The sequence below is a fragment of the Anabrus simplex genome, chromosome 6, assembly GCF_040414725.1.
Source record: "Anabrus simplex isolate iqAnaSimp1 chromosome 6, ASM4041472v1, whole genome shotgun sequence".
NCBI lineage: Eukaryota > Metazoa > Arthropoda > Insecta > Orthoptera > Tettigoniidae > Anabrus > Anabrus simplex.
This window is the reverse complement of record NC_090270.1, coordinates 42,521,902-42,538,416: the sequence shown is the minus strand read 5'-3', so window position 1 is coordinate 42,538,416 and position 16,515 is coordinate 42,521,902.

Sequence of the window (16,515 nt, the reverse complement as noted above, 5' to 3'; positions counted from 1 at the left end):
GAAGCAGATAATTACAGGCCAGTCTGCTTGACATGTGTTTCATGTAAATTATAAGAAAGCATTCTTTCTGATTACACCGGTCAACAATTAATTTTTGCCGAAAAAGGTAAACTTACTGTGAGGTAGGGATTGGTGTGCTGATTTCAGGTCCGGCTTCACTTTTGTCTTATCGCATATAGTTTTCTATTTACTTGTAATTTCCGCTTTGTTTATTTTCATAGGTATGACTGCAAGAGGAGGGCCATATTTCCTTCTTATCTTATCATCTGTTGACGTACAACTTCCTGTCATAGATAATTGTCCTTTTCATCCACATCAAATCATCTCCCATAGTCACAGTTTGTATATTGAATGCAACACATTCATCAATCAATCACTACTGATCTGCATTTAGGGCAGTCGCCCAGGTGGCAGATTCCCTATCTGTTGTTTTCCTAGCCTTTTCTTAAATGATTGCAAAGAAATTGGAAAATTATTGAACATTTCCCTTGGTAAGTTATTCCAATCCCTAACTCCCCTTCCTATAAACGAATTTCCCCAATTTGTCCTCTTGAATTCCAACTTTATCTTCATATTGTGATCTTTCCTACCTTTAAAGACATCACTCAAACTTATTCGTCTACTGATGTCCTACCACGCCATCTCTCCTCTGACAGCTCGGAACATACCATTTAATTGAGCAGCTCGTCTCCTTTCTCCCAAATCTTCCCAGCCCAAACTTTGCAACATTTTTGTAATGCTACTCTTTTGTCGGAAATCACCCAGAACAAATCGAGCTGCTTTTCTTTGGATTTTTTCCAGTTCTTAAATCAAGTAATCCTGATGAGGGTCACAATCTTGTAAATTATTTATTACTCTGTACAGAATAACATCATCTGCAAACAGCCTTATCTCTGATTCCAGTTCTTTACACATATCATTGATATATATAAGAAAACATAAAGGTCCAATAATACTGCCCTGAGGAATTCCCCTCTTAATTATTACAGGGTCAGATAAAGCTTCGCCTACTCTAATTCTCTGAGTTCAACTTTCTAGAATTTTTCTACGGTCCCAATATCTGCAGGGTAGTGCTACAAATATTTTTTAAATGGAACTGCACTGTATTCTACATCTAGCACAGTCTTTTTTAATATTTTTCCACCTGCAGCACACTAAAGGAATATTTTATGATGCTCAAAACAAAATTATCATAAATAAATACATCAAACAACACAGTGGTTTGTCTCCTATTTCATTTAATAGGATAAACATAATGAGAGGTCACAGCTGTAACTTATCATATAAGCAAGCTTGGGTAGAGCATTGTATGAAATCAATATCATGTCTAAAAAAAACCTGTATTGACAGTCTATATACCGGGTGGTACAGCTAGCCCTATTTTTTCCCAAACATGTGCAACCAGCTAGGAATTAAATGACTCTTAGTCCTATCTTGCGCAACATCTTACAGCAATTTCTAGTAATAGTGAATCTTGTATGATAGTGATATAAAAATTTGGTAGTGCTGTGTAATTTACATCAAATTAATAAGGTGAGTGGTTCTGTATCATATACTAGTGCATGTAGTCTTTCCTATGACCCTTCAAGCAGATGCCTACAGATTCTAAACAAAGTAATTTATTTGGATAACCTCTAGGAAAATAAGTACCGGTACTAATAAGGCTTGAATCACTTATCATGCCCTACAAATGTCCAATCATCCCAACAACTTCTGTTACATACGAGTATTCAGTACTTTTCCTCCAAAAGAGAACACAAGGACAAACGTGAATACAGTACACTAAAAGGCAAGGACAGTCTCTCTATCTCCATTAATTGCTATCTTCAGATGTATAGGCTTTCTGCTCATCTTTACATTTTTTACAGAGTATTTTTGTGTATGGTCTAATATTTTTTTTGCATAAGTGATATTTTAAAGTTGCAGTCACTGTAAACCACTATTCACTGAGCTGTCTATCTTAGCAGTAATCAATTTATACATACATTATCTTTAAATATATATGAAGAGTAAGCCCAGTAACGATTTGCCAGAATGTCGGAACATCATACATACCTATGATACCAGGTCATCTTATCATCTTGATATGCCGTGGTGTAGATGAAAGAAAACTCAAGAATGTCATATGGTGTTAAGTATAACCCTATATAATAAATTAGGTAAAAAATTCCATCAGCTTCCATCAAACATTTTCAAACGTCTTTATAAATGGTAATTGGTAAAGCCATTGTTCTCCATTGCCAAGTGCATTAAATAGGACTGTATTAAGTTCTAGGTTTCTATATTTTCAGAAGGAGTATGGTCTTCCACCATATTTGCTTAAATATAATGTACATCTAGTTATTTAACTGCGCTGTGTATAACTGGATTCATCGACAATATTTTAAACATTTTTTTCTTGTTGTTCTGATTTCATTTGAATGACCACTATGCATTGAAATGGATGAGAGTCCTCTGCCAGATGTTACCAGGATTCAAAGGCGAGATGGACTGACTGAGGGCGTGGATGTGGATGGACAACAGCATCACTGTACTGCCAATGGACTTTTTTTTGGCAATATTATAATTAATTTGTTGTTAGTCGCATATCTGTCAATTTACTTGAGTATTTACTTGAGCCATTGATTGTGGCATCATGCACAACCATCAACCCGGCTCAAGGGAGATAGGGTCACTTTCCCTATCCTTCACTTGAGTAATTCTTGTCTGGCGCAGGGTTGCAGGGGTGGGTATCTTCCACATCAGTAGGCCGGTGTGAAGGAAAGCTAAGTTCAGGCAGGGACCCAATCTCACGGGGTATAACGTGGAACCCATGCCCAGGATTACAGGGTGAAGACCTTAAAAGCATCTTAGGCAGAGAAGGAGACCTTCGGAATGGCGAAGATGGTGGATGAGGCAACCTATCCTCTCTGGGGAAAATTAGAAGAGGAAACCACTGCCTTGTGGAGAAGAGGGATCTTCAAAGGCTAAGGGAGTAAACCCCGAAAGAAAATCCTCAGATGCGTTAGGCTTAGCAGATCAGCAGATGAGTAAATTTGGTCTTGCTTTCAACTATAACACAAGCCTCGGATGGAAGTTTAAAAATGGAAATGGAATTGAGAAGCCTCTGGCTACAGTTGCACAGTATGATGGTAATGCTGATGTTCATGCAAGTGTTAGATCAGATAACAAAACCCAATTTGGAACAATAAATATTTTAACAATGAATGGGAAGGAAAATGAATTGATTTACCTAATGGAGAGACAAAAACTCGACATCGTGGGATTAAGTGAAGTAAAATGGAAAGGGAAAGGAATGAAGAAACTAAGAAAGGGGTACACCTTGTACTGGATGGGTAACAGTAAAGAGAAAGAAATGGAGTAGGATTTATAGTGAATCAGAATGTTGAACCAATAGCTGAAGTTGAGTATGTAAATGAAAGAATTAAATAATGCACATCCATGTAAACAAGGAACTACTGAAGATAGTACAGGTGTATGCTCCACAGATAGTATGTAGCGTGGAAGATTTCCTCAATGAACAGGAAACACATATTGTTGGAGATGGGATCATGATAATGGGAGATCTGAATGCCCATGTGGGAGCTGATGGAATGGGATATGAGAATGTTCTGGGCCCACATGGGTATGACAATAGAAATGAAGATGGAGAGAAACTGTTGGACTTTTGTATCAGAAATAACCTGATAATAAAGAACACATGGTTTATGAAGAGGAGTAGCCATAAGATCAGCCAATATAGTTGGGACAGACAGTATGGAACACTCATCGATTTTGTAATAACGGACCGAGAATAGGGAAGATACATCATGAATACAAAGATAATCCCCAGTGAAAGTATGGAAGGTGATCACAGATAATTAATTGTGAAATTAAAACAAGTAAAAATCCTTAAAATTGTACTGAAGAAGAAACCAAAGATCAGGATTTGGGAATTGGAGAAGGACAATAAAAGAATTGCATTTCAAGATTTGACAAAAAGGAAGTTGCCTAACATGGAAATACGAAGTGGAGAAGAAGAGTGGGACAATTTAAGACAGACATTTGTGGAAGCAGCAATTGAGGTATGCAGGAAAACAAAAGCAAAGGTTAAGGGAAAGGAGACACAGTGGTGGATAGACAAAATAAAAAACTAAACAAAAGAAAGGAACAAGCTGAAGAAAGAAATGGATAAGGAAAAACAAAGGGATAAGGAAAAGCAAAAAAAAAAAAAAAGTATCAGAGGGATGAGAATAAGATAGAAATGTTACATGTGGAATACAAAAGATTGAAACTACAAGTAAAGAGGAGTATCAAGGAAGAAAAGGAGAAATTTTGGGGAGAGTTTAACAAAAAAATTGAGCAAGGAAATCAGAAACTATTATACAGAGTAATAACAAAAAGAATAAATCAAGAAAAAATCAAGACATTAGAGAGAGAAGATGGATCCATTGTACATGATGAAAAGGGTCTTCAGAAGGTGATGACAAAATATTTTGAAAGGATGACTGCTTTGAGGAAAAAGGAGATAAGAAAATAGAAATAATAGATGGAGAAAAAGAAGAGAACCCGATAACATGGTTGGAACTTGAAAGGGTAGTGAAAGCAATGACCAAAGGTAAAAAGCAAGTGGAAAAGATGAATTCAATGCTGATATGATTAAGGCAGCAGGAAGCAGTGGACTACAGTGGCTACACGGAGCCCTCAATGCCATATGGAAGGATGAAAGGATACCTGAAGATTGGCAACAAGGAAGCATTGTACCATTGTTCAAAAAAGGAAATAGGAAGAAATGTGAAAATTATAGAGGTATAACCCTATTAACACATGGGCTAAAAATAACAGAGAAAGTTACACACAAAAGACTGAGGGATATAAAAGAAACACAGTTAGAGGAAGAACAATATGGCTTTAGACCGAATAGATCAACAATAGACTTGATATTTACAGTGCGAACGATAGTGGAAAAATATCGGAAATGAGCCAGGAAATCATATTCGTATTTTTGGATTTGGAAAAAGCTTATGATACAGTTAACAGAAAACATGTATGAGAATGCCTACAGAAAAGAAATGTACCAAAATCATTAATTAACAAGATAAAAATGTTGTATCATGAGAGTAAAAGCAGTGTACAAGTGGGGAGAGTGGTGACTCTGAAACATTTTATATAAAAAAAGGTCTCAAGCAAGGAAGTGCACTGTCGCCATTATTGTTTATTATATTGATGGATGAAATCGTAAAACATGTAAAACAGAGTACCAGTAGCGATGAAGTGAATGCTTTGGTATTTGCAGATGATGTGGTGATTTGGGGAAAGGGAAAAAAGGAAGTACAAAGGAGACTGAACATTTGGAAAGGAGTTTGGAATGGTAATTAGTAAAAAGAAAACTGTAGTCATGCACTGTGGAAAAGAGAAAAAAGAGAAGCTAAGTCAACATAGATGGAGAACTGTTAGAGAACGTAGAACAGTTTACATATCTGGGTAGCATTATTAATGGAAGTAATGAAATCAACCCCTGAAACTAATAACAGACTATGTAAAGGTACAACATTTTATCATCAAGTCAGAGAGGTTTTACGGGACGACAAAGTACCCAAGAGAATGAAATTAACATTATATAAACAGTACCGGTATTTCATACCAATTGTAACACATGGACCAGAAACGCTGGTAACTAATAAGAGACAAGATAGTAAGATCCAAGTAGTAAAAATGACATTTTTTAAGAACATCAGTTAAAAAGACAAGAAGAGATAGAATCCAAAATATTAAAATCAGAGAAGAGCTAAATATAGAACCGTTAGTACAGAACATACAGAAAGCAAGACTGAGATGGTTTGGACATGTAAAAAGAATGGGAAAGGAATAGGTAGCAAGAAGGGAATTGGGAAGAGAAGTTAAGGGAAAGAGACCAGTTGGAAGACTGAGAAGATGGTGGATGTGTGCGTGCTACTTGCTTTACGTCGCACCGACACAGGTAGGTCTTGTGGCGACGATGGGACAGGGAAGGGCTAGGAGTTGGAAGGAAGCGGCCATGGCCTTAATTAAGGTACAGCCCCAGCATTTGCCTGGTGTGAAAATGGGAAACCACGGAAAACCATTTTCAGGCCTGCCGACAGTGGGGTTCGAACCTACTATCTCCCGAATACTGGATACTGGAAGCACTTAAGCGACTGCAGCTATCGAGCTCGGTAAGATGGTGGATGGATCAGATTTGGAAGGATATTAGAGAAGCTGGATTGAATGTGGCGGAAGTAATGGAGCAGGAAAAGTGGAAGGACAGAAAGGAGTGGAGGAGGCTTGTTAACCACACCCGGGTGACTGGAGTGGGACATTGATGATAAATGTGTAGTTTTTACAGAGCATAAATTTGTACTGATACAGAAGTGAATCCATTGGTATGTTAGATATTTTGAGGTATATATAGTTTTATTATTGGAGTAAGCTTGTTTAGTTTATACGGAGAATATCTTTATCTGTATATATTAATTTATTATGGCAAAGGTTATTTGCACTTGTTGTTTAATGCCAAATAAAAAATGATTCAATCTTCTCTTGATCTTCTACATCCATTTCTTCTCAGCATCCGATGAGCTTATTTTTACTTTCCAGCTTCATCATGAGGGTGGGCGTAAACACTAACTGAGGGGCCATCTTAACAGATCTTCAGTCTTGTTTGTGGAATGCAAATATAACACTTAGAATACCATAAAATACCTGTAAAAAATGAACAGTTATAAGTTATATTAATAGATTCAACACTGAAAAAAAAAATAGCTTCATTCTTAACAAATGGATCTTCAGTTTTGATATGGCAAGTGTAAGATAAGAAGAAAGACGTTATGTGTACTCCTTGAGGGTGCGGTTAACTTCCAATAATTCATTAGGGGAACCTAACCCCTACAGAGTGCATCTCCAGGTGGTGGATAGGGGGCCCCTACAGTATGTAGGGCTGGTTTGAAATAACCAATACAACCTGCAGACCAACAGGTAGCCCAATTATTGCTGGGAGCTTTAGAATACTGGGACACCTTCTCTCCAGGGGTCATAAATATGGAGGGCCCTTGCCCTGGTTTAAGGGTGAAAACCTCAATGGCATCTACGGCTGAGAAGATGGACTTCAGTACAGTGGAGATGGCGGAAGAGGCAACCCATCCTTCTGGGGGTGTACAGATGGAACCTACTGCCTTGTAGGACGAGGAAGGCATTCTCAAAGGCTAAGGGAGTAAACCCTGAAAGAAAATCCTCTTATGCATTAGGCCTAGCAAGTCAGCAGGAGAGTACTGAGTACAGTCGCTTTCAATAAGAAAAAGAGCCTCGGAAAGAAGATTATAGACCGGACTGACATGTCCTCTCAGACAATTGTAAAGTATGACGACCGTAATGTTGATGATATACAATGTTCTGAAAGGAAACCCAAAATAAATAAGAGATTCAAATACCGAACTGGAACTATGAACATTCTATCATTAACTGGAAAGGTAGAAGAACTCCTGGACATGATGGATAGAAGAAAAATATCAATATTGGGATTAAGTGAGACCAAATGGAAAGGGGTGGAAGTAAGACACTTTGTGGAGGATACAAATTATACTGGAATGGACAGGAGAAGGTAGTGAAAAATGGTGTTGGATTCTTAATTAATGAAGGGAGTGATGCTACAGCTGAAGTTTCTGCAAAAGTGATAGAATCATTAAAATGTTCATGAAACTGGAGAATACTAAGTGCACCATCATACAAGTGTATGCCCCACAGACAGGCTGCAGTGAGGAAGACAAAGAGAAATTTTGGCAAGACCTGGACGATACAGTTAATGAGGAAACGTTGTTGTTATTATTATTATTGCTATTATTATTATTATTATTATTATTATTATTATTATTATTATTATTATTCCAACGAAACAAGCCAGTAATGATCCTGAAAGTACAGCGCTTAGCGAAAGTGGGAAACGACCTCATTCTAAATCTAGGAGTTGTTCAGAAGCCGTAATCATCAAACCAATCGCTGATGATTTGAAGGATATCAGGAACAGGGTGAAGCCAGAAGACAGTGGAGCAGGCATTCGATCTATCCGTAAAACAAGAGCTGGAGTTGTTCTTCTTGATTTCAACAAAACAACAAAGATTGAAAATAGGGAGGTATTCAGTAATTCTCTGAGAGAAGCCCTCGGACGAGATGGCGATGTAAAGGCTTTAATCCCCTGAACTACACTGGAGATTCGAGAGATGGATGGCGTCACTACCACTGCAGACGTGGAGGAAACTGTAAGACGGGATTCCGGCAATCCCCATGGAGAACTGAAAATATGGGTCTCGAAACCAAACAGCTGGGGACAGAAACTTGTGATCTTCAAAACCAAAGACAAGGATGCTCGGAAACTCCTGGAAGCAGGAAGAATTAAGATAGGATGGCTATACTGTAGAGTATGAGCTAGAACCATGTTACCTCGCTGCTTTCGATGCCTATCATATGGTCACCTGGCAAGAAACTGCACAGGCCCCGAGAGAAGCAAGCTCTGTTTTAAGGGTGGAGAATCTGGCCACAAGGCAGTAGACTGTAAAAAGAACAATCCATGATGCATGCTTTGTACAGATAAGGGTGTCAATGAAGCTAAACGAAATCATATTCCTGGATCGGGAGCATGTGCAATATTTCGTGAAGCTCTGGAAAAGGCAAAAAACCACAGTAAATGATACGAATACTTCAAGCAAACATGCACAGGAGTCAAACAGCTAACGATCTTACGACACAGCTGATTTACGAGATGGAAGTAAACATTGTTATTATTAGCGAACCCATCCAGGGTGGTTTGTGGATAACCTCAGAACAGCTGCAATTTGGATACCAGATCTAGGAAAAGTTCCAGTAACACAGCATGGATGCGATGACGGTTTTGTTTGGGTACAGACTGGGGAAATCACTATTGTAAGCTGTTATTTTACACCAAATGAATCTGTTGCCAACTTTCAGATGAAACTTGATGGTCTTGAGGATGTAATACGCAGAATGGAAAAAAAGCTAATGGTCGCTGGTGACGTAAATGCTCAAGCATCGGAATGGGGCATGCCACAAACAGACTCCAGAGGACGTCGTATAATGGAGATGGCAGCCAGAATGAGTTTGGTGGTCAACAACATTGGAAATGTGCCAACATTTCGATGGCCAGGATGTCAGGGAACAATACTGGATGTAACCTTCTCATCGGAGGATATTGCGCCTAAGATTTCTGAATGGCAAGTGATCGAGAACTACACGGGGAGTGATCATCAATATATCATCTTTCGACTACTCCAAGAATCTCCTCATGAAAGAAACATCTTGTGTAGGCCAGCACGGTGGAACGTAGCCGGTATCGACAAGAAAAAGTTCATTGATGTAATACGGAATGGAATGGAGAACATAACTGAAAAATGTTTTGTTCGTAGAGGGAAAGAAGCAGCTGGTGTATGTGTTGAACTCACTATGCAGCTAATCCATCAAGCATGCAACGCCTCATTGTCCTGAAGGAGACCGCGAAATAGCAAGCGCCCAGCGTACTGGTGGACCGAAGAGATTGCTGAACTGAGATAGAATTGTCTGCGACTTCGACGCAGAGCTCAGAGGATGAGAGGCAGTTAAGAGAATACCTCAGTCACAGCGGAGTACAAGTCAGCGAAGAAGGAACTCCGTAATGCAATCACAAAAAGTGAAGCCGACAAATGGTGGGCACTGGCTAAAGAAGTAGAAGATGATCCATGGGGACAAGGTTATAAGATTGTAATGAAGAAACTCGGGACATTTTCAACCCCGAGTGCGGATCCGCAAACCATTAAACAAATTGTGGATATCCCATTCCCAGACCATCCAGAGAGGATTGACTGTGACAATGAAAAAGAACTGGATGATATACCCCTCTTCACAGTAGAAGAGCTGAATAGAGCTATTAGCTCTCTTAGAAACAAGAAAACTCCAGGACCAGATGGTATACCTACAGAAGTGAAAATGAAAACCTACAACCTGTTTTCCAGTCAGTGACCGGGTCAGGGATGTAATGAATGAATCATATATAGGCTGTTATTACGATGGGGTCGCCACTCCCAAAGTGATATATTAATGAATGACAGGTGCTACGAAATGAGAATGGAGAGTGTTGCTGGAATGAAAGATGACAGGGAAAACCGGAGCACCCAGAGAAAAACCTGTCCCGCCTCCGCTTTGTCCAGCACAAATCTCACATGGAATGACCGGGATTTGAACCACGGTATCCAGCGGTGAGAGGCCGACGCGCTGCCATCTGAGCCACGGAGGCTCCCACCTACAGAAGTGCTAAAGATAATATCAGAACTATGTCCAGAACTGCTGCTGAATATGTACAATCATTGCCTGCAAACAGGTGTTTTTAGTCCCCGATGGAAAATGGCTTGTTTGGTTCTGATCAGCAAAGGAAAACTTGAAGGTTATAGACCTTTATGTATGCTGGATACAGCTGGAAAAGGCCTAGAGAAACTTCTGCAGCCCAGAATCCTCTCAGCAGTTCAACTAGCAGGGGATTTATCTGTTCGCCAACATGGATTTCGGAGAGGACACTTGACGCTAGATGCAGTGTGGGAGGTGGTTAATACAGCAGAAAGGGCACAAATGGGCAACCATCATTCCCATAAATTGACACTTCTTGTGACCCTGGATGTGAAGAATGCCTTCAATTCGGCAAGATGGAGCGACATGTTGGTAGCTCTTGAAGAAACTTTCAAGCTACCACAATATCTTATGCGCATAATGAGAGATTACTTCAAAGATTGCACTCTGTTGTATGATACGGAAGATGGACAAAAGACAAAACGTCTGACGGCTGGTGCAGCGCAGGGATCGATCCTTGGTCCAGATCTTTGGAACATAATGTATGATGGCTTGTTATGTTTGGAGATGCCAGAGGACACGAAGCTTGTGGGCTATGCTGATGATGTGGCCACCTTGATAGTAGCTTGTAATGTTGAAATGGCTCAAATCAAACTGAACCAGGTGATGCGGCGCATAAAAGAATGGATGATGAGCCACAGCCTAACATTAGCCAAACACAAAATGGAGATAGTTCTTCTGACGAGGAAAAGGATCAAAACTCTTGTACCAATGACTGTTGGAGAGTTAGTGATTGAAACATCTGCGCGCATAAAATATCTAGGAGTGACACTTGACTCCAAGCTCACATTCTGGAATCATATTCAGAGAGCGACAGACAAGGCAGTAAAATTCACGACTGCACTTAGCAGACTAATGGGAAATATTAAAGGTCCGAAATCCACTAAACAACGTCTTCTCATGTCGACGGTTCAGTCAGCGCTCCTATATGGCTCTGAAATCCGGGCTGAATCCTTGAGATTTGCTTGGTATTGGAGAAGGATAGCTGCCGTACAACGGAGAGCGGCTTTACGTATTGCATGTGCATACCGCACGGTTTCCGAACCTGCAATCCTCACGGTGGCAGCAATAGCCCCAATAGACCTACTTACATTGGAGCGAAATGAAATCTGGCGTACCCAAAGAGAGCTGGGAAAGAAATGTGCAAAGAAGCGTGCCTTCAGTCAACGGATGAGGCGATGGCAACTCAGATGGGAAAGTGACTCTCGAGGCAAATGGACAAAGCGACTGATACCACGCTTGGGTATCTGGGTTGAAAGGGCCCATGGTGAAGTAAATTACTACCTCACGCAGCTCCTAACAGGACATGGATATTTCCGGAAATTCCTGCATAAAGTGGGCAGAGCGAGTGACACAGCATGAATATACTGTGATGGCATTGACGACGTATTTCATACCTTTTTTGTATGCGGCCATTGGACGATTCAGAGAAGATGTGTGGAAACTGAACTAGGAGAATTGACAACAGATAATATTATTTCGGTGATGCTGCGAAACCAGGAATCCTGGGATCGCATAGCAGTGCATGTGGAGGACGTCCTTCGTCAGAAGAAGAAGGATTTGGAAGCATATGAACGTTTGTAAAGGAGAAATAAAGAAAGAAGACGTCTGAAAGACAAAGCACGATATCACCCTGAAGTAATGCGAGAGAGGTTCTGGGGTGATGACACACAATGTGGGAAAAGGATGTGTGGTTTTTAGTGGGTAAGAATCCCACACACTTGTGGAGTGTGGGTCCTTCACAAGTGTCTATTGAAGATTTTCCACAATCCCTCGTAAAAAAAATTTATTATTATTATTATTATTATTATTATTATTATTATTATTATTATTATTATTATTATTATTATTATTATTATTATTGGAGACCTAAACGCGCAAGTTGGGGTAGACAGCCTGGGGTACGAGAACATCATTGGTCCACATGGATTTGGACAAAGGAACCCAGAAGGAGAACAACTATTAGATCTGTGCAGAAGAAATGATCTTATAATCAAAAATACATTCTTCAGAAAAAGAGACAGTCATAAAGTAACAAGGTACAGTTGGGATGGCCAGTATAGAACATCGATTGACTACATAATCACAAATAAAGATGGTGGTAGATACATCACAGATGTAAAGGTCATCCCCAGTGAAAGCATGGACAGTGACCACAGATTGCTGATAGTAGACTTCAAATATAAGACTAATGAAACACAGAAAATTATTATGAAAAAACCAAGGATTAAAACTTGGAAGTTGCAAGAAGTCCAAATTAAGGAAGAATACAAACTTAGGAGTCAACAGAGTCTGCTGAAGGGTGAAGTAACCAACGTTAATGAAGAATGAAAAGCTTTCAAATACACTTTTGTGGGAAAAGCCAAAAACCTATGTGGAGTTACAAGTTCCATCAAAAGAAACAAGGAGACACCATGGTGGAATGATTGTCAAAACAGCGGTGATAGAAAGAAACCAAATAAAAAAAGCACTGGACAAGGAAAAACAAAAACAGGGACAGAAATACAAAGACTCCAAGGAGTATACAGGAACAAGAAACTTGCTGTAAAGGATATTGTATGGGAAGAAAAAGAGAAGAAATGGAATGAGTTTGCAGACAAACTGGAAGAGGACAGTAGAGGAAATATGAAATTGCTATACAAAGTAGTGAAAAACAAGTGAAGGTATCAAGAGACCATAAAAGCAATAGAATGTGATGATGGAACTCTGGCATAAGAAGAAGGAGAAATTAAACAGGAACTCAAGATCTATTTCGAAAAGTTGCTGAATGGAGATACAGAAAACATAACAACGGATAGAGGAGAGCCAAGTTGAGGAACCACAACTGAACCGCCAATTAATTACATGGCTTGAGGTTGAAAATGCGCTCAAGAGCATGAAGAAAGGAAAGGCAGTGGGCATAAATGAACTAAGTGCAGATATGCTGAAAGCGGCGGGAATTCCAGGAATCCAATGGCTCTACAGACTGCTCAACAAGATATGGGAGGAAAATACTATTCCTGAGGACTGGAAGATGGGCATCATTGTACCTCTGTTCAAGAAAGGAAACCGACGAAAATGTACTAATTATCATGGTATTACATTACTGTCTCATGTCCTGAAAATATTGGAAAAAATAATAGAGACCAGAATCAGAGATATTGTTGAACCAATTTTGGAAGAAGAGCAGTATGGTTTCAGACCAGGAAGGTCAACTACAGATCTTATATTTGCAATTAAGATGCTAATGGAAAAATACTGGGAGAAGAACAAGCCTTTATTTTTAATATTTTTGGACACTGAGAAAGCCTATGACAGTATACCAAGGGAAAGAATTTGGCAATGCATAAAAGAACTTCAAGTGCGAGACAGCCTCATAGACAAAGTGAAAATGTTGTATAGTGGGAATAGAAGTTGTATTCAAGTAGGACGTGGTTTGTCGGACTGGTTTGAAACAAAGAGAGGAGTGCTGCAGGGAAGCTCATTGTCACCACTTCTATTTATTATTGAGATGGATGTAGTAATGAAATCTATTAAAAGGAAAGAATATGGAGATATCAAAGCCTTCACATTTGCAGATGACGTTGCAATCTGGAGTGACTCAGAAGAGGAATTGGGAGAGAGAATGCAAAGCTAGAATGAGGAGTTTAAGAAATATTGTTTAAACATCAGTAAGACCAAGACGGTGGTGATGAAAATGTATGGGGAAGGAGCAGAACCAATAGTTATATTAAATGAAGCCCAACTGGACAGCATTCCAGTTTTCAAATACTTGGGTAGCGTTCTATCAAATGACAACCTAGCGAAACATGAGGTGAACAACTGAATCAATAAGGTAACACAATTTTTCCACCAGGTAAGACACCTGCTGTGGGATGAGCAAATACCTATGAAAACAAAAATGACATTGTACAAGTCCTATTATACACCAATTCTTACATACAGTCTCAAAACCACAACACTAACTAATAGAGATAATTCCAAACTCCAGGCAGCTGAAATAAAATTTGTACGCACTATGAGCCAGAAAACCAGGAAATACAAGATTAGGAATGAGAAAATTAGAGGAGAAGTAGGAATAGATGATTCTCTCCGCAATAAGATTCAGATATCAAGACTGAAGTGGTTTGGTCACATGAAGAGGATGCCAGTTAACAGAACTGCAAGGAAGGAAATTTGACAGAAAAGCAGAAGGAAGACGACCCGTGGGAAGGCCACGAAGGAAATGGATAGATTTAGTTAAGAACGATGCACTGCTGAGAGGTCATGATTGGGACAAGTTGGTGGAGGAGGAATGGTACACGGACAGGGTGAGATGGAGGAGGCTCATATACCACACCCGGGAAACTGGAGATAGTTTAGGAAGATGATGAAAAACAGTTAAAATAGGCTCTAACGTGTAAGGTAGGCAACAAAATAGGCATGAAAAAATTACTTAAAATTTAATAACACACACAATTACTATAAAAAGAATTTACAAGCAACGTTTCAATGTTTTCCGGTAACAATCTTGTTCTCTCAACAGATCTCTCAACATCACATGAAGTGATTGGACAAAACTTCAGTGAAGTCACTTCATCTGGTTTTATTTTGCTGACAGCAGCTGCCTTCCCAGAGGTTCGGTCAGAACTTCCCCTGCTTCTTCCACAATCCTAAATGACTCCACCAGGGGCATGCCACTCTTCTGCAACTTGGTGGTTGCTCCCGGCAGCTTGTTAAAATTTGAAGATGCTCCGGTTTATGCAGGGGCATATTAGCTCCCAACATTGCAGTGCATTGGTCTGAAGAAAATGGCTGTTGGTCACTGCCCAAAGTGGACTGGTAGAAAGGCTATTTGATACAGATTTCTGTACTCATATCAGATGCATCGCAATATTTCTAAGTTGATCTATGAGGTATTTTTCTCACATTTGATCTGAAAAATAATAAAATTGACACAATTTACACTGTCCCTATATCTTAAATTTCTACAGTTGGGCTAATTGGCAATAATGCTTAGTATATATCATGCATTTGTTTCATACAAAAACTATTAGAGGTGATGTTTCTAGAAGTACAAAACTTTAAAGTAGGAACAAGGGAATTAGTAATTTACATGGAAATATGTCTTCAAGGATTTTCAGTTATAATTTGGCAGTATCATGTCGAGTTCACTGTGTGAAAAATATAATAAAAGGAAGTTAAATGATACCGGAGTGGCATAGAGGAGAGATCCATCCTTTATGCTTGCCAAGGACCCACCAAGCTGGCCCTAGCAGTATTCTTACTTATATAGATTTGCGAACATTTTATTTGTTTTTATTCGTCGGCTTTGGTCAGCCAGGTCAGATGTCATGAAGACTATTTTCTGTTGCCTGCAACAGATCCTGCATCATGTGTGCCCACAAGGACACCACCCTTGTTGAAAATTAAAAACCATGTAATTTGAAATTGTCGTGACATGCACCTATAACCTTATTTTTGTCACAGTTTAGCAAGACTCTAGAGGGGATGCTAGAGGCTTGTTAACCTGGGAGCTTATGCCCCTCAGACTCACTTTGCTCCCCTCCCCCTTCCCCAAAGCACAACAGCTACTAACCGGACCTCACCAATCCAGACCAACGGTCTTTTCGCTGGCCTGGTCTTGTAAAGATAATCTTGGCAACCTTATAAAACACGCTGTGGCATCATCCTAGCTGGGCTACATTGGATCTCCAACCTGTGTTTCGTGAAGGCTTAGTGGAAGTGTAATAGAATTCACAATTTTTTAAAAGGAGTTTTAAAATTGCATTTCAGTTGTAAATCTCTATTTTCACAGGAAATGAAATACAGTTCAAAATACCGATATAATTTTCATCCCTTCTGTGACAAAAGACCACCAGCGTTCTAACTCCTCATTCAATGATTATTTGCATTTAGCAATATAAATTATTGAAAGTTCACGACCAATACAGCATTGCAACAAAACAACTTGCCGCAATACATAAATTAATAGGAGTACAATGAAATGCGATCATAGTTCTCAATCACAAGAAAGATAAAAGGAACGAACGAACTTACCTCCTTACAGCAAAGCTTGACAGACTACCCCTCCATCAGTAGTGAAATTGGGATCCCCTGTGATCCACTGCTTCATCCAGTAGGACTTCAATGATTTTTCTTTGGGCATTGCTGCAA